General features: G+C 37.8%; 1 protein-coding gene across 5 annotated transcripts in view; it reads right to left on the reverse strand.

Annotated features, from left to right (window-relative positions):
• The window catches only part of foxl2l (forkhead box L2-like), a 113,423-nt gene that overhangs the window by 52,038 nt on the left and 41,027 nt on the right, over window positions 1-20,358 (reverse strand). Inside the window, exons 3-4 of one of the 5 annotated variants that reach the window (XR_004948167.1) lie at window positions 9,314-9,398; window positions 3,181-3,867 (exon numbers count right to left, since the gene is read on the reverse strand). The exons of 3 other annotated variants lie outside the window; for them this stretch is intronic. The gene's annotated coding sequence lies outside the window, so the exon portion shown is untranslated. Of the gene's footprint in view, window positions 1-3,180; window positions 3,868-9,313; window positions 9,399-20,358 lie in introns of those variants that run through there. One more of the 5 variants, XR_004948168.1, reaches the window with a different exon arrangement.

Consider the following 20,358-nt stretch of genomic DNA (forward strand, 5'->3'; position numbering starts at 1 on the left):
AGTTCATTAGAAATTGAGTTGCAGACAAACTATGTGAGCGGAGCAAGCCATCGTCCATCTTCCATCTGATGACACTCTACCCCGTTAGTTTACAGCCCCTCACACCCCCAACCTAACGTTCCAGTGCAACAAAAACGGTGAGTAATATTGGATTTATCTAGCCCAGGGGTCTGCAACATGCAGCTCTGGAGCCACTTGTGGCTCTATTACCTCTCCATAGTGGCTCTCTGGCTAAAGAAAAATGACATAACACTATATTTTTCAAGTAAGGGTTCCTAAATTAGCATTTATTTAATTTAGATTAGTTAAATGTATACATTTCATTCACAGAAATGTATAAACTGGCACAAGGTGTCTTTTATTTTGAAAGGAAGTCATACGAGCTTCTGTCAAACGTCAAAAATAATTGAGAAAATTATAATTTCTTTTTATATTTCTGTTATTATTCATGCCACAAAAGAAGCTTAATTCATATATATTATTAAAAATACATTAAATTAAGTATCAAAACAAGACTGAGTCTCCTACTAAATTTTGATCAGTGGAAAACAAGCCTAATTGGCTCTTTTACTGTGAAAGGTCGCAGACCCCTGATCTAGCTGAACGGTTCAGAGCCAGATGTCTACGGTGGCTAACATGGCTCACATAAATGCAACAGCCACAACACAACAACAAAAGCGGAAGCATCACGACAAAAGTCAAAGCAAAACGACAAAAGCCACAACAAGATTGCCAAAGCCACAACACAACGGCAAACGCCACAACACAACAGAAATGACTCACAATGGAAAATGTTCACACCGGAAATAAGTAAATTATTCTTTTTTTAAGTTTCATTCAGTTCCAAGCTACGAAAAGCTGAAGTACGACGACAAAAGCCGAAACACAACAACAAAAGCCACAACACAACGACACCTCCGCTTTTGTCGTTGTGTTCTCGGCTTTTGTTGTTGTGCTTCGACTTTTGCATTTATGTGAGCCATGTCGGCAGACGAGGAAAATGAAGACGTCCATGGATCTATTTGTCTGCAAGGGGGTTGCGTTTAAAATGGAGTGGCATGGGGGTCTAGCAGTCTGCTAATTGTAGCTTCTACATTGCAGCTATAAGCTTTTCCCAAAAGCATTTTTTATCTGCCCCTGATTCACAATGATTTGAATAAAGAAATACTCCGGAATTCAAATTTAAACTGAATTTTCTTTATGCATGTCCTCAGTCCTCTAGAAAATTCATGTCAAAAACAGAAAAAAAACACTATTTTCATTGTAGTAGGTCTTCAAATCGAACTCTTTCAAAGCATATGGACCATTTTTGGTCCAAATTGATGTAATTTGATACATAAAACACTTTTATTGATGAAAAATCACAATTCTAATCTGATTTATTCATTTTTTCAAAGTTAAACCAACACAATCAATACATTTCCTCACATTTCCCCCCCTGCTGTAAGCATTAAAGAGAGTAATGACCCACTAGCCCTCCTTTTTCTCCCTTCCCTCTCCTCCTCTTTTCATGCCATGGGAAGGCAAACACTCATCCTCTTTGCCCTCTTGTTTTTCTTATGGCAACTGTTGAACTGTGTGTACAGCACTTGTGATTTTATTGCCCGGATTGTCATGCGAGGGGAGCCGAGGAGACAAGTGTCAATAAGTGGATGGGCTCTCTGCAAACAAATGTGCACAAAGAATGGGAAGGAGAGCAGAAAATGCAGCTGGGTACACACTTACACACACACACCAACCCACACAAGCTTATTCCTGCAAGTTTCTCTTCCTTCAGAGGACTTTGCATCAATGTTGCCTGATTAGCACAAACCTTGTAAATACTTAGTTTCCTGGAACAGTCCCTTATTTAAGTCTTAGAGTTTTCTAGCTAAATTGTTATTTTGAAGTTTATTTCTGCCACGTTTAGACAATTTTCAGTTGCCAGAGAAAAAAAAAAATCACTTTGGTTTGGTAAAAGTGATATAAAATAGCTTATAAAAATACTTGATGTAAGAATTGAATTTTACAAGATAAAAAGATAGTAAAGACTGTTTGTATAATGCTTACCAAGAAACTACGAGGCATCAAGCTGTGTTTGTGAGGGGACATGAACTGGAAATTGTTTCCAAAGTCAAGAATCTTGGCCTGAAATTTGACTCTATATTAAGTCACACCAAAAGAATTTCCAAAACAATGAAACTCAGCCTAAACAATTTTAAACAAACATGGCTTTTACAGTTTAGCCCTTGGCACAGTCAGACTATTCTTGCATTCGGTTATTTTGTCACACATTGAATCTCGTATAACATGACAGGTGTAGAATAGCTTTATACAGTCATTTCACTCAATATTTTAAAAAGTTTAATTTATTGAGTTTTGAGAATTTTAAACATTTTAAGTTTTGTTGTATATTGTATAGTTACATGGACTTGTCTGCCTCCAATGTCTGATTTCTTTAAGAAAAGAATTCTCAGTGGCCTGAAGACCAGAGTTGCCTGTAGAGGCGACTGACATCTCCTACAGGAAAACAGCATTTGGACAAATTGTTCTTTCTGTGAAGGTGGAACAATCTCCCTTTGTTAGAGAATGTCCAACGCTACAGACTTTCAAAACCTGCCAGTGGCTGAAAGTAAACCAGTTCAATCCCTGTATCATTCATTCACTCCTTTTTCAAATTAAAATAAAAAATTAAAGAAAATCAAATCATTTCTTGATTTTCTGATTAAATTGAAAATGGAGCCAACAAAAATTGGACATTTAAATGTATTTTTTACGTTTTCGTCAGAAACAGAAGAGTCACCTGTAAGTGGTTTGTGTGAAGTCTTATTGTGAAAGCTGCACTGCTCATGTAATACATTTTTAACCTGTTATTATTGCGTTATGTTTTCTGTTATGACTTCTTTTATCTTAATTCTCTTATTATCATACTGTAATGTCAAATGGTTTTATCGTGATTTCTGCCTTTTAATAATAAACTATTGTATTTCTTACTGCTGTCTTTCATAATGTGTGATTCTTTATTCTGTTAATTGTTTTCTTGTGTACTTTCTAGGATGTAAATTAGCATTGTTGCTATAATGAGAATATTTTCATCTACGACTCTATGAATAGATGACTATTAATGTGCATTCCCCCTATCAAATAAATAAAAAAAGATATTAAATACAACAGTGTATTATTTATTCTGTCCAATACAAATAAATGACAACTTTAATGTGTGTTTTAATACCCTCTCCATCAGTTATAACACTGTCGGCCTCTTATCTCTGCTGATGTTACCAATTGTTTTTATAGTGGCTCTTAACAAATGACTGACAGACGGTAAACACTTCCTCTGCAGCCTCCTTGTGTCTCTGTCTGCTGGTGCCGATCTCTACAATGGATGACTGGTCCAGCATAAGCACTCATTTCCAGCTCTCCACAGCTGAAGAGACTGGGCCTCATGATGAATGTACTGTCAATGAGATTAGCTCAGGGCAAACACAGATGTCTCCTACATGTTTTTATAAGCGACAAATGAAACTCTGAGAGTGACCAGCCCTGTGTTTGTCACTGGTGTGTGCGTCTCGGTTATTTCTCCACGGGCATCTCAAACATGGATATTAAACGTTTATGTGGAGGATCAGGCCTATTTCTTATTCATGTTTCTTCAGCATCATCTGCTGAAATATGTCAGTAACAATGACCATGTAAATGACTGATTTGTGTTTTTGTTAGAGTTGCAATAGTGGACGATGGACACAGAATAGGAAAAAAAAAATCACACATTTGTTTATATTTATCTGCTTTCTCACTGTATTTTGAGACACCCGGTTACTTGATGTGTCCCTGAATTCTAACAGCAGACCGCTTGGAGGGCGGGATTATCCAAAACAAGTTCCAACCCTGAGGGAAATAACAAGAAGGGAGAATAAATTAGTTGCATAACGGGCATTTTAAACAATCTTTCATTTTGTCCCTTTGGGGAATCAAAACATTTATATTCTATTCTATGAATTTATTACAGTACAGTAACTACATAGCTGAAGGTTTTCAACATAAATTGATTTAAAAAATACTGTGTTAATTTTTTGTTGACTTTAGGGGCATCCAACCCTCCAGACCCCATTATTTTGAATACAATTTCAGAATAAATTGATACAGATCAAACTATCAAATGATTATTAGAATTGTGTCCCATAAATGACAGTGTACACAAATTGTGACTTCTGTTTCTTTCTATACGGAGATTATCAAAAGATGTCACAGGGTTCAGTTTTATGACCATTTTTTTTTATACAGTGAGGCTAAGTCTTAAGCAGGTATCAATTCTGCAAGATGATCAAATTAAAAAGATGAAGTCTGTTATGTTTATCATAGGTGCCTTTCAAGTATGAGAAAAAAAATGTTAAAAAAATTCCAGGAAATTACACAGTATGGCTATTAATTATTTATAATAATGATGCAGAAAATAAGTATTTGGTCAATAACAAGAGCTCACCTTAATATTCTATAATGTTACCATAAAAAGATTAAATTTTCATCCGGTTTGCTCTGTAGCTGCTATTCTGCTATTTTCAGGCAAACCATTTTTTCCTCAAGGTTTGTTTTGCACTAAAGAGCAGGTCAGCTTTTACAATTCCACAAAGCAACAACAAAACCCATCTTATCTTTGAAGATAACAATGGTGGAGACAGAATTGTCCTGGTAAGAAAGGGGTCTGAGAGACACTTTAAAATAAATGCTTTTCTAGTTTCAAAAACTGACCAGGTGGAAGTTTCTTAAGTTTATTCTACTATTAATGCTCGCCGTCGACAAGACGAAGATGAAAGTCAATCAATTCTTGTGACAACAATCTAATGTTAACCTTAATAACACAAAGTAAATTTAATACAAATAATCTGTACATGTTAGTATGAATAAATACAATTTAAGTTTGGTCATGAGGATGTAACTGCTCAGAAATGAACATTACTGTTATTTGGTGAGTTATTTTTTTCCCTCCAAATTCTAATTTGTCGCTTTAACGTACTGTCAGAAACAATAATTAGGATGATAAGACTCTAGGAGACAAACACAAGTGGGAAGAAATCTTAGCTCATAAAACAGAACCCATGGTCAAACTGGAGCCCAAACTCTTTAATACACTGAGAGTAATTACCAAACAAGACACACCTGAGCTGCTTGAAAACTGAAACATGGAGTGAACATGAATCAGAATGGAAAAATGGAACCAAAGAAAATGTTTATTACTTGGCTTATTTTAAGCTATAAAAACAAAAAAGAAAGAATACATAATTATATCACACCTAATTAAGATATTTAGTCACATACACACCAGTTTCCAGTTGCTGAGTTCACTCAAGTTATAACAAAGTCAGTAAAAGTCCCACTCCAACTATATCTTTTTATTGTAAAATTGTTCTCAATGGTCTTTTAATCATGATTATGCAGTTTTTAGCTAAAATTAGAGCCTGAATTGTTTCAAAGATATATTTTCATAATTTTTCATAATTTTTCCTCTGGGTTGAGGGTGGGACTGTTGGCGCGGAAGTTAGCCTCTGCTCTGCTAGTTACACTCTCCTGCTAGCTTACAGCTCCTCACAAACCAAAGCTAACATTAGCTTAGCACGAAAAAAAAAAAAGGCTAGCAATATCAGAGCTATCCAGTTGTACAAATTTGAGCCAAATGGTAGTTCAGACAAGGAAAATGAAGACATTAATGGATCTATTAGTGATGCATCAGAATTGGAACAAAGATGGGAGACTTTGGCCCTGCCATGACAAACCTGAACTTTTTAGAACTTTTTTATCTTAATACTCAGAAATACAGTTTCAGTTTTAGATAATTTACAGCTGTAGGTGATAATGAACCCTTTGGAATTACTTGGTTTTATGCATAAACTAGACACAATTGTGTTCAATAAAAACATGAAATCATATTTTGGTGAGATTTAACCGGTTTTTCTTCATTATTGTGATTTAGAATAAGATAAAAAACACATCATGTGTCCATTTCGTACAAAGGGTTCACATACTTTTTGTTGAAACTGTATATTTGTCCTCCATCATGAGAAAAATGCTACAAGAACATGTCCCTTTTAACAATATGGTTTCATGAGCACTGGAACATCAAATGTAAACTTTTAAAAGTACTTCAATAAACGATAACTCTACATGCAAAAGGTGCACCTCAATGGTTTGAGAACCTTGGTTGGAATCTTACTTTGTACTTGAATAGCACACATATTCCCACGTCGCCCCACTGATGAACAGCCCTCAGGCCAATTTGGAAGAAGAATGTAAGTTTTGTAAAAATAGCACTGAATTGTTATATTTGAGGTGATTAAAAACATCCATCTTTAGAGTCTGATGTGAGTGGCTGAGCCGATGCCTTTGTGTGTCTGAGAGCACATCTGATAAAGATGCTGGCCGACCCCTGCAGTGACAGTCTGCATTGAGTGACAGCTTCAGTCTGGCTCCACAATAGCTGAACTTTGCTCTGTATCTGACTGTATAAACACAGAGTGGGACAGTTCCTTCATGCAGAACTCCAGTATTGATCACTTTGGGAGGAGATCTCAAAGCAGCAGTCATTGTCCCCCGTCTCTTTTTCTGCTGCCAATCAATAGCTCTTTGTGCGGATTTTTACCCATTGACAAATCACTCTGTCCTGTTGCTTTAGTTGAGCTGTCAATCAAGTGAAAGGCTCGCTCAGCACTGAGTGGAACTAGCAATAAACACATTTTTTGGACAGATTAATGTATTTTTAAGGGTTTTTAGATTAATGAATGCCTGATTAGACTGATGTGCTCTGTCTTCAAAACACCAGCTTCCATCCTCACCTCACTCTTGTTGTGACCGTAAGCACTCATGATGCTGTCAGGAAACAAAGGTTTTGCGCGTCATTGAACCCCTTTTGTCTAAACGTGGGATCTTTTTTCTTGAGAATGCGAGTTGCAGTTCCCACACACGATGAGAGTGATGTGCCAACCAGACAGCAAGACGGGCCTATCATCTAAAGATCTCCTCCGCTGGCTTCAGAAGGCGGTTTCTCACAGAGCCACGTTGCAGAAATGACTCAGACCCTTCTAAAAACAAGCCTCACATATGATTGATGTATTTATCAGTCACATGGGTGATCATTTGGCTGCCTGTGACATTTACATATGTAAATGTATTGGAAATCTTTCAAACCGATGAGTCAAACAGCCACACGGGCACATAATTAGTTAGATTTTAGTTTGTGGAGATATGATACAAAAACTGAACTTAGTAATCTGGTTTGTTTTTATTGTTTTCTCACTGAAGGTAATGCTCTAGGTTTATTAAATTGGCCTTTAAAAGTGCTGGTGGGTTTCCTCACATGTGTTTTATCCCATGCTCCACCCTATTCTTTCCCATATGGCCAGATGCCATGAGTCAGCAGCAGCGGTCAGAGGTTTCCACTCCTAGACACAACAGTCCGTCCGGGAAAAACAACTCTCTGATGCTTCGGTCTTCCTATATTGTCTGGGATGATTCCGAGTTGGGAGAGGCTTATTGTTTGGATGTCTTTGTAGTGCAGGTCCACTCCTGCGGAATGTGGGGATTTCCTCCCTCCTGAGTATTTTTAGATCTCTGTGTGAATTCAAAAGAGCTCGACAGAAGCCGTGCAGCTCGGGGTCTAAAGGTGGGGTCTGAACATTCATACAAAAGTGTGGGAATCAGCTCCTGAGGTTGGCCTCAAGGGAATCCCAATGTCCCTGTTTGATGCTACATTCACACCGGACATGTGACCCACGGTCAGGAATGCTCTTTTAGCACGTTCTCGGACTATTGATGATACCAGAGACGTACAACTGGAAGAGGCTGGTGGAAGGGTTGAAGTGGCACAAATCTTGTGAATCTTGCTCCAGGCTTCTTCTTTCATAGCTCTATTCTGATATATGAAAGGCTGGGGCTGAATCCGAATTAGCTCCCGTTTCCTACATTTAGTGAAGTAGGATGGTAAAAATAGTGCCATCAAATTCGTCTACAATACCGCATACAGCGCTTGGAAAATACATCAAAACATTGGTCATGCAAACCAAAAGCTCATTTGTCACATTGATTAATACAATACTTACATTTAAATTACAATTTCTGTGCTTTGGAGAATACTCCCTTTAAAAATATGTCTCTGCTCTGCACCACAAGCACAGCGTGGATCACCCTGGTGGAGGAATAGCTAGCCCTAAGTCCCTACCATAGACCGTAGAAAACTATGGACTGCTCATCCTATTCCCTCTCGTGTTACAAATAGGAAGTACCCGCTTATTTCAAAAGGGGACGAAATTCCATAGAATTCAATTGAGAAATAGAGAGTTATTAATCAGTCATTTCATTTGTCAGAATAACCATTCTTACTATGGTATAGTCTTTTGAACATCTTCTTTATAAGAAGATGTTTGATTGACAGATTCTCTCGAGCTGCTTTCAGTGGAAGGGGCGTGGACTTCACATGATCTCACTCATGATTAATGACAGTAGGTCCTCTAAAAACGTGACTAACGGCTCCTACGGCAATAATTACGGCTCTGATGCGACCGCCAGAGTCTTTACGTAAGTTTAGAGGAACTCCACTGCATCCTATCACGTCCTACATCTGTAATGTAGCTTCTCCGGCACTCCGAATCCGTTTCGTTGGGTTCAAATTTTCTCCGGACGCCAGAGCCGAGTTGCAGCACTTTTTGTGAAGCTGGGGCTATTAACGACCTAAATCATAATAGATGGCGGGTTATCGTGTTAACCTCGGTGACTTCGGTAGCAGATCCTGTGGCTGCAGCCAATGGGAAACATCTGCCATTACTAGATCGCTAGAGCATTGCATCGGATGGTTGCCGTGGTAGCATGGGGTCGGACCAATCACTGTGACCGGTTTCAAAATGGCGGCAGACTATCAGGAAGTGACGGAGAAGGCCTGATTTCACAAAGGCCGGAGGTAAGGAATTTTTTCATGTCAATAGCTAGATGTGTCCAGTAAATTAATATATGTCAATGGTTCCTATGGACACCACTACAGCTTCAAATGCCCCAGCCCCATCTCAGAGAATCAAACAGTTATGTGGCCTTCACAAGAAAAAGTTTGGGGACTCCTGCTTTAAAGAAATCATGCTGAGGAACAATCATATACATGTTACTTATAAAACACATTGGGCTTTTTCAACTGGCCCTTAAGTTATCAATGTTTTAAAGTGTGCTGTGCTTAACCTCTTTTTTCATCCTGACAGCTCGAGATCTGACCGCTAAGTGTCAGATCAAATCTGATCCACTGTGGGCACAACTGAAGGGTTTCCTAGGGGCTTCGCGGGGTCACCTGAGCCCTTCTGACCTTGTAGGGTAATGCTGTCCTTCAGGTCCCTGTCTTTGACAGCAGTCAATAGAGGCGTCCGTGCAGGGGATGACCGGGCAGAGAGCTGGGGTGAAGACAGGGAATAGATAGGTCATAACCAGAAGGACCTGTCACCCCAAAATCAAACAGGGTGAGATCTTCTTCCGGGTTTCTCTCTCAGCCTGTCAGCTCAGTTGACATCCACTGACACTCTGACTTGACCCATCCTCAGCAGAATGGACATTTAGTTGTAGGATCGCTGAGTGAATGGATGAGAGTGTTCTCACGTGTCATTGCAAAAAAAAAATCCCTAATCTGAACTTTGTGCTGTCAGTGAGTCCGTCAGCAGCACGATGTGGCAAGACAACAAAATACCAGATTGTTTGGGGGTTGGTAAAATAAAAAAAAAGTTATTTCATAATAAACTGTTGATTCAACTATTTTTCATAAAATCAAAATTACTTTTTGCTGCTGTTATTTTAAATGAAAAAACGTTATAACATTTAAGAAGTTCTGTGTGAATATTTAAAAAGTAAACAGTTGACCCAGGTTTCTCAGAAAGTCTTCCACCTTTTTCATTGTGAGGTGTTCAGACCAGTTGATGGGGAAGCAAATGGTGACATATTCCAGTTTTTATAGCACCTTTGAGAGCAAACAGACATGCATTAATGAGGAAAGGAAAGTCTTTTATTGTTAGGATTAATTTGAAATTTCAGTTTCTTCCTGTGAGTCAATCAGCTTCTCTTTAAGTCAATATTGTAGTTTGAGAAGCTTCCTGTTAGTTTGTTCTCGTGTTAATTTAATTTTGGTCATTTAATTCCCCTTTATTTTATTTATTTTTATTTTCAGCTTATTTAATAAAAATTTAAATTATCTGTCAAACGTTTTTTGTCAGCTGAACAAAAATGTTTTCTCGGTTCATCTTCAGGTTTCAAGTTTTGTGTCAAAGTCTCTCCTGGTTTCATTTCATAATCAAGCAACAGGTGGCTTTAATTTAGTCAATCATCGTCAGTGTAATTACCGGTAAGTTGTGGCTTGTCATGTAATTTGCTGTTGTTGGACTTTTTGTCGTGCTATTTGTTTATGGTTTTGGCATTTTTTAATGAATGAATTAATTAATTTCATAAGTTTAAGTTCCTGGTGGTCATCAACCCTGATCTTGTGCATTGTGGGTCTAACGCATTTAGTTCCTGACAACTGCCACCCGACAACATTAAAAAAATACATTAAAAAGCATTTCATTTAAGCATGTTACGTTTTTTTAAAGTGTTTTAAGGGGATTGTGAATCTGAAAGATTGATTGATTTCAGACATAGATTGTGAAAAATACAGGACAAAACACAAATCTTTCAAACTCATGACAGAAATAATTAAATGCATTGATTAGAAAATAGAAAACAAATGAAACAAACAAAGACAGACGTATGTAACATTCTCAAGTAGAGTTTGATTGTTTGAAAAGGAATAGGAAGAAGCGGGTTTATGTAATCCCACCAATACTTGGTTACTTCATTTTACCTTTTTTCATAGTTATGTAATCTAGTTCTGATCAGATCAAATGGAAGATTTTTTTAAAAATATTAACATCAATCACACAATAAGTAACATATGTAATACTCATTGATTATCAACAAAATACAATTTCTTATTATTAATACAGAAATCATCTCTACACATTGAAAATAAAGTTTTCCAAAATTAGTTTTCACCTCAAAAAATCCTTCAAGGTCTGTTCTTATCTCCTTTTTATGTTTCAATAATGATGCAACTTTCACTTAAAATAAACAGATTGTTTCTATATATATATGTTTCAAATGTTTTTTTTTTTTATTTTAATAAATAAATAAATTGCAACAAATAAAGTTTGTGTGCAAAATTTGAGTTTACAGGCTAAATGCATTCTCTTAAAAGTTTTTTTTTTCCAAGCATTAAATGTGGCTGCATTAGAGCAACAAGTTTGGGTCAGTGAAGGCTGAAACCACCTTTGTATGTGTCAGTCAGCGGCACGCATAAGTTCATGTTTTTTGCCTCCGTCTCCTCTCTTTCACCTTAAACAAAAAGAGGGGCCTTTAATGTCCATATTAATGTAGAAGCAGGTGGTAAAGAAGTCTTTGTTAATCACTTAATGATGCATACCCCCCACTTTACATGGTGGCTTTTTCATCATCCGTTTACTCCTTGTGCACGGGCTGTGGAAACTTTATAAAAAGTTTATCTTACCATGAAATGAGTAAGCACGAATAAATGGCTAACGTGGGGTTTTGTCAGTCAATGCAGTGGTCCTATTGGGGGTCCACCGACTGGGCAGGTTTTGGACCATATGTCATCATTCCAAGCCTTTGTGTGGGCGTGTCTCTGTGGCAACAGCATCAGCTGCGGCCTTTGTGCCTGCCGATTCAATGGCCCATATATTCATTGCAGGGCCGGCGTGGGCCCCGCAACAGAAACAAATTGATACATACAAGTCTCAGCCCCGTTTGGCTTGCATGACACTTTTCAAATGGACAAAAAAAGGGCATTTTACTCTGTTGAAAATCTTGAGAAAAGCTTGGTTGTCGTGGTGATGGTGCAGTTAAAGCAGCCATGGGCCATTAAACTCCAATCAGATGTAAATTTGGGCTGCTCCCAACCCCACCGAGAGAAAGCCGCCTTCACACGGGAGACACAAATTAAACAGTTTGTTTGCCAATTCACATGTCATCTTAATGAGTTTTTACTCGTTTCCTCTTTGTTTAAATGAAGAGAATTACAAACCATCATTGATTTATAATATGAGCCACTCCACTTTTGTAACCATTCATTTTTGGATACGAGTCAGATGATAAAACACTCAGAAGACTAAAACATTATTTTTTGATGATCAAAACTTAAAAATTACATATTTATCGGAGGTCATGTTTTTTATTGAGGTTGTAGATTATCCCAGTCTAATCCTATATTTTTATCCAGGTTGAAAAACCTGTCTCCAGCTCTGATTAAAAGCTTTATCTGAACAAACTGTGTTATTAATGCCCATTAAAATGGCTCTGAAATGGAGGAAACCCATTTTAGTAAAAACAAGGGGGTGACGGTGTCTCCAGCACAGGAAGTAATGCGCCTCGTGATTGGACAGAGAAAATATTTTTGCTTTGCCCAGTGCTGGCACGTTTGCCTTAGCTTGTCATGCGATGCTGTTCAGTTCTATGGCACATGAAGAGGCTGGTGTTATTGTAGTAAGCGTGGTTATTGTGTTAAACACCGCCTGGCTGCTGTAAAAGTACAGAACAACAAAGAGGGGAAAATGAGCGGCAGATTCATGTCCAGAATAAATGCAGCTCCTGCAGCTTTCAGCTCTGTTGCTATTTCATGTAGCAGTGAAAGTGGAAAATTCTTGAATTTTGTAAGTTATACAAACACATGAGGCTGTGTGAAATAATACAAGATCAAAGATTGTCTTTTTAAATCTGATAACTGAAAAATCTTGTTTTTCATTTTTTAATTATTGCTTTTGGTCAGTTATTTTTGCAAGCAAAAGTTTGTCTATTAAAGTGGGTTAAAGATTAAACATAAATTATTGTTTCTACTTCAAAATGAACCCTGTCAGATGCAGTGAAAGGGAAGAAAACCATGGCAGCTGCTGATGCTGATAAAATAAGTGTGTGGTCTTGTTGTTCTGCCTTTTTTTCACGAGTCCATGGCCTGTTTTTCCTCCTCTTTCACCCCTCATACAGTAAAAGTGCACTGTTATGACAACACCAGGCAGACCGAGCACAGCACGAGCTTCCACTGGCGCTGGACCAAGCTGACCCGGGGTCTGACATTACCAGTATGGCTGCAGCTTCCCCACGGATAGATCATTGTTGCACGGTGCTGCTAAAGATGCCCTGTTTCTCTTGCCATGTCATCCATGCTGGGGAGGGGGAGTCCCCATCTGACAAAGGGATGATTAACTACAGCACCAACAATAACAGAGCGCCTCATCTTCATGTGGAATTGTCTCCAGTGTCTGAACTCCCAGAGAAGTTTAACTGCTCTTTCAAGCAGCTCAGCTGGTAACCAGACTCCAGCAAAACCACATGCAACTTTAAGCTTTCTAATAATATTTCTGAAATATCATGTCACATTTACCTTAGTGTTTTGCTTAAATTATATGATTAAATACCATGATTCTGTGCCGCCGCCCTCAGCCACAACATGGACAAAGACTCATGTGTGGAGGCTCACATTCATGTCAGTGAGGTCATGTCAGCTCTGTATGTACTAGACAGGTTTTACTTCACAGTAAGACCCATGTAGACCCTTTGCACAAAGTAGTCTATTTAAATGTACAAGTATGCTTGATACTTGAATTTCATTTTGATAAACTATTTATATATCGTAAACTTAAAATGTTCCAATTAATTTGAATGTATGTAGTTATTATACTTTCTGCGCTATATGTATCTAGTATAGTTAAACATAATAGCCTTTGAATGTAATTCTTTTTTGCTAATGGGAAGATGGCTGATGACAGAACAGTACTCTCAAAATATTTTAGTTTAAGACTTACATTTTCAAATCTCCTTTGTTGTGCTTTAAAGCTGTTAACATCTTGTTATATTACATTTAGGATTACTTTTCAAAGCAAAACTTAGTATAAACTATTGCTGTCATTGATTAAAAAAAATAATCAGATTAATTTCACTTTTGGATTATGATTAATCACAATTAATTGCAATTTTTACAAGGTACATTTTATGACAATATGCGGCTTTTGAACAAAAATAGGCCTGAGAGAGAATTTTTTCCTTCATTCTTATTGCTGGAAATTTGTAAATTTACCATGTGATAACTCAGATATCCCAGAATAGTCATTTATGTGCATCAAACACATCAGCAATAACTCAAGCAGAACTCTAAAGACTTTCATGGCTGCAGTGTCACTCAAAAAACCCTCAAAGATGCTGACATACAATCATAAGAAACAAACATTATGTTTCTGCACTCTAAATTAACTTATGGGTAAATACTCGATTCTGATTGGCTGCTGAGTGTGGATGACCTAATAGAAGAAGTTCCGGTCAAGTAGCCCAAATGTTCTATATCAATGTGCACCCTTATTTAAAACAAACTTTTTCTTCATCTTCTGGACAAAAACAAGCTATAAGAGGTGAACTTTGCCTGAACTGATGATTTATTAAACCTACCATGACAATCAGAACAAACTGTACATCATTTACCTTTGCTGCTGCAGTCAAGGCTCAGCAACACTTTGTTGAGTTATCATGAAAATGCACTGGACTATGGATCAAATAGTCCGCTTTTTGTGAAAAAAAGAAAATAAAACAAAAACAAAGTACTACAAACCGATAGAATATTCATTTCTTTTGTAAGTGACCATGGTTCAAGTTTGAATACGCCCGACAAAGTGTTTTAATGGACATTGTAGAAGCCTGAACCGTCATAGGCAAAGTGGAAGATTGCTGCTTTGTAATTATTTGCGTTAATAAATATTAATGAATTTTTTTTAATTTGACAGCCCTAGAACAAACTGAAGAATTCATAAACTTTTTTTTCATCCATTTTGTCGTATTGTCATACCATGCTGCTGCTACCCCTGTATAACTTTAAAAAAAAGGTCAAATACCATTTTGGGTGGAGAACATTTCAAAAAAATTTTTTTTTTTTGGCAGTTTTCTTTTGCTCTATAGCACAAACTGTCAGGATTTTACTGTGATTTCAGCGGTTCAGGCTCTGAGGGGGTTTTCCCACTGAGAAATTTATGGAACTTCTACATTCATGCAACATATTTTAAAGGATCTTTTCAGTTTTGACTTCATCAAATGAAAAATAAAATGCTCAGTTTAGTAAATCTATGCCTGTTTTTTCTGTCGCTGTCAGTTTGATTTATATATTTAACCAATTTCTGCTTGTTTTCCGAGCATGTTGGATTGATTCAAATGGTACGTTCGTGCAAAAACAATGATGAGCTCTTGATCGAAGAATGAGAACCACATCAGAGCTGCAGGAAAGTGCTTCAAAGAGCAGAATAAAGGAAGCTGTGAGGCCACATGAAAAGCAAAGAGGTTGAAAAGGAGGCAGGATGGCGTACTGTCTGGCTGTCTGGTGTCCACACAGAGCTCCATCTTGTCCACTGGTGGCTGTGGAGGATTCATTAAGCTTTACAATCCCTCCCCCTGCACGTGAGTGATAGATCCCTCCAGCAAGCATCGCACTTTCTTCTGAATGACCGCAGATCATCCCACTCCTCTTTAGCCCATCTGGCTGCTTGCAGCTAACAAGGGATGTGTTGTTATATAAGGGGAAAGAAAAAAAGAGAGGTAGAAAAGTTGAGCTCTGGAATATCCCTTCAAATTCTCCGTGGTCCATGAGCTCTAATTATTCAGAGCTTATCTTTTCAGCTTGGCTGATCCCCAAATGAATAAAGTGCGGGCCGTATTACTGCCGGCCGGGTGCACCTCTAAAGAGGGTGAAGAAGGATCAGGGATGTGGGTTATGGTGTCAATCTGGCTCTGACCCCGAGGGGTTGCGGAGGTGACGTTATGCAGTCAGAGTCCCCTGGCATCTCCTTGTAGCTCGTCTGTTTAGAGCCCATCTCCATAAGAGCGAAAGGCCAATCGCATTAGAAGAGGTTTCTTTCCATCTTAGGGCAAAAAGAAGAAGGTGAAAGACATTTCCAACCACAACGTTATGACTTTTGACTTTAAAATCAGCCTCAAGATGGTGGGTGGAAACGGTGTAAAAGGTAGAAGTCAGAGGGTTAAGCTGGAGGAGAAGGGGTTGTGGGTGGTGTCAAATGCATCAGATGCAGTTGGAACAGAATAAAAATACCTGATAATTTAAAGTAAGCAATTCTAGAATGTTTGCACTGATTTATAATATTGCCACAAATAACAGCAAAGCACAAAAATACACCTTTATTTTGTTTACACATGTGCATAAACTTGTGTGTGTGCGATGGTGATGGACCCTGCAGGAATTCATTCAGTTACCAAATACAGTGTAACAAGCAGCTTGGCCATTGTGTCTAAAAGTCAACACAAACTAAAAGGGGCTTTCAGAGTTTGTTGACAGGATTTTTTTTTCGCCCCTCCTCTGTTCTGAGTGAGGTGTAAACCTCTGCGCTTGGCACTGGGCCGGGGCTTGATGGGAGACTGGTGCCCCTCTGTTCTGCGGTGTCCCATCCAGTCCACAAGAACCTCGGACTTTTAGATCTTTCGACAAATGCTTCTGATCCTTCTCTTTTCTTCTGCCTTCATGGAAATGGCAGGGGAATTCTCATGCCACCGCACAATACCTAAACAAGCGGGTATGTCTAATTCAATTAAGTCCGCAAGACTGTGCCAAGTGGGTCTCGGCCCTGTTTGACAGGGATAATGAGCAGGCGAGGAGGAGGAGGAGGGGTTGTTGGGTAGCACGGGGCTGAAGATGGAGTCCTGGGCTCATTCAGACCTTCACACTGCATTCTTTTTATACTCTACCCTGTACTTTAACATTTCCAGATGACCTGGCTCATTTGGTGTTGAATGGAATATGTTGCATTCCAGCACCAAACCATCCTGATGGAGACCGAATTTAAAGAAGTGTGTCCTTTTACTATCCACAGTCCAAACATGGAACATTTTTTAAATGTGTGTTCTCTCTTGTGGGTTGGATTTATCAGAGTCTGGATTTGTCATTGCTGAAAGACACTGTAAAAAAACAATGCTTAAATTGACTTCTTGTTTGACTTCACTTTGACTGAGTTGACTGTGTTTTTGGTGTTTTTAACATGTTCTTGTGGGATTTTTGTCATGATGGAGGAAATGTATAAAGAAAACTATTGTTGTGCTACAGTAATCTACAAGCTCCTTGCTCTGCTCCGTTCTGATGCATCCACTTTCAGACATTGCAGACACAATTGATTTGTGTACTTCCGAGCTACCATCTGGTTCAAAACTGTTTGGCTTGTTAGCTTCGATATTGCTCACCATTTAGGTTGGGGGTATGAAGGGTTGTAAGCTAGCAGGAATGCATGTAAACAGACAGATGATGGCAAATAAGGGTAGTGTCACTCTATGCCAGAGGTCTGCAACATTCAACAGTTAAAGAGCCATTCGGGTTAATTTCTCCCCAAACAAAACCCAGTCGAAGCCACAAAGTCTTCACCCACCCTTTAGAATAATAAGATGTTGATTTATATGATGTTTTTTTCTACTGACATGATACATTTAATTAAACTATTGTGTTTTTGCCATTAATAAAACATAAACATAAAGAGAAAATAGCTTTTAAAAAAAATAGGAAATACTATATAACTTAACAGAGCTTTCATTAACTTCCTTTCAAAATAAAAGACATCCTACTAACTACACCATAGGATACGTGTCAAAGTCAAGCCCGGGGCCAGATCCGGCTCACCAGGTAATTATATCCGGCACTCCAGATCATTTTATTGTATTGTTATTAATAAAATATATTATTTGGTCAATATATTGACAAAATATATTTTTATCGAGAGTAAAATATTTAAAGTTATTTAAGGTTCAAGTTGATTTATTCTGGAGTAATATTCCTGCATGTTTTTATTTATAGAAATATTAAAAAGTTACGGTTTTAACGTTGTAAAAATTGGCATTCTGCTAGCTTTTTGGACTAGTTTGGCATTTACTAAGATTTTTTTAAGCTAATGTGGCTAATTAGCTAGCTATTAGCTAATTTAGCTAATATTTCAGCTACATCCTAGCTGTTCTGGCTAATTTAGTTTTTTTGTTTGTTTGTTTGTTTTTAGGCTATTTTGGAGTTAAGCTAATATTTTAGCTGGCTATCAGCTTCAGCGTTTTCAGATTAACTTCAGCATCTTCAGCTATCAGCACTGGCTGATTCAGCTTACAGCATTCACACTAGCATTATCTCAGGTAATGCTATATATCTACTTCATAATTATTTAAAAAAGTTATGGTTTTAGAGTTTTAAAAATGTAGTTCTAGAGTGTTCAATAAATGTTTATCCTGTTCGGCCCGCGACTTAAGGTGTGTTTTGGATTTTGGCCTCTTGTGCGATTGAGTTTGACACCCCTGCCATAGGATCATGTTTATTTTACTATTCTGGTGCATTTCAGCCTCAAAATCCTAAATATAACCAACAAAAACTAAATCAAAGCTAATGAAGTGACCCCTAATATATGTTAAAACCATGAGGCACACTTTAAATCCGTGAATCTTTTCAAAAATAAAAAGTCTCCATTATAATCCAGTGTATTCTAACAACGTAGCTTTAATCCTTGCTCTGATTACTGACAACAAATTGATTTTCTGTGATAAACAAAGCTCAAAATTAAGTCCAAGTGTATCATTAGGACGTTGATAAATGACCAAGGATTGCTGGAGGAATTCGGCTGCTTGTTAGGATCCTCGTTGAATGATTCACACCATCCGTCAACTGCTTGTGAATGAGTTAAATAAAGTTTAAAGAGGCCATACCATGAAAATTCTACTTTTGAGGTTTTAAGTGCATTATAATGTTCATTCTTCTCTATTAAGAACCCCAACACGGTATTTTGATCTGTTCATGCATTTAAGAGTATTCCCCCAAAAACCTGCGCTCTCAGCAGCAGCCCCTCCCATATACACGAAAACGGGCGTGTCCTATAGTGTTGAACCGCCCCCTCCAGGAAGAGTAGGCTCTGACAGCACCATCCCCAGTCTAACACCAACATTTTTTTTTTGCAATATATTAATATTCATAATAAATCAATAAAATATGACATGATCAATATTGAGAAATACACACAGGTTGCAGCTTGAAATTATTATTATATTTTTTAAAACACCGCACACAAAAACATTGCTTTGCAAAAACCATAACGAAGGCCGCACAATATGAAAAAATATGTTTTTTCATACATCTTATTAAAAAAAATGTTTCCCATACACCCTGTAATGAATCAACTTCCAAATTGTCAAAACAGAAATGCATTGAAATGATCATCACTCTACAAGTCAAAATGAAAGCTTGCTCATCATTTGTAATCATTTTAGTGATCTTTCTGACAACGGGAATTTCCATATCTATTCTAGTGCAAACAAACATACCAATCTGATGGTTACAAGATGAAGTCAAAAGAGAAAATGTTCCCCCGTCATCGTCCTCCACCATGTGATCTCCATAGGAAGTCGCATTCTGTATCCAGTGCTTTAAATTTGGGGAGAAACTCTATCCAGTGTCAATTTTTAAGCATGACTTTTTTTTCTTCCCCAAAATTCAGCGTTTTCTCCCTCTTATCCAGGTTTGGGATAGTACTGGCATAGTCTCAGTAACAAAACCCATGCCTTCCTCTTCCACTTCTGTCAAAGGGTCTCCATGTTGTTTTCAAATCATCTAGGAGACATGATCTCTCCAGCATGCCCTGGGTGAGCTACAGGGTCTTCTCCTGGCTGGACTTGCTCCTAACACCTCAATAATGAGGTGGAATCCCAAACCTCAGCCACCTTGTAAAGGAATCTCTTTGCCACTGCATGTATGCTTGAATTTGAACTGTTCTTATGCTACTCACAGTTCATCATTGTGGGTGAGATCAGCCTAAAATTCTCTACCATCTAATGTTTGACTATTACAAATTTTTAATTCCTGCAGATATTTGTAGATCAACCTCACACTCCATCCATCTTTGGCTTCCTTTTGAAAACAAAGAAACTTAAACTCTTCCACTACGAGAAGACTCTCATTCCTAACCACTGTTTCCCACTGAAAATCCTTCCAATTGCTGCAAGCCGCAAACTTCCGATGACAGTAATATCTGGAGAAATGCAAAAGGTCTACCCCTTTCTCAGCTGCAGAGATGAGATTCCAAGGCTTCTAAAGTAATAGATGTTTGCCATTTGATTGTATTGCCACTCTGCAGAAACTATGTCCAGGGAAATAACTGTTTTTTTTGTTTTTTATTTGGCTCATAAAAGCATAATCATAATTAAAGGAACACTGGGAGCATTCTAAAAATAAATCAAAAGACGACAACAGTGGGTCTTTAAAGGGTCTCTATCATGCTTTTCTTAAGTAAACTATAACTATAAGTTATAACTATAACC

Source organism: Oryzias melastigma, linkage group LG7 (genome assembly GCF_002922805.2).
Source record: "Oryzias melastigma strain HK-1 linkage group LG7, ASM292280v2, whole genome shotgun sequence".
NCBI classification, from domain to species: domain Eukaryota; kingdom Metazoa; phylum Chordata; class Actinopteri; order Beloniformes; family Adrianichthyidae; genus Oryzias; species Oryzias melastigma.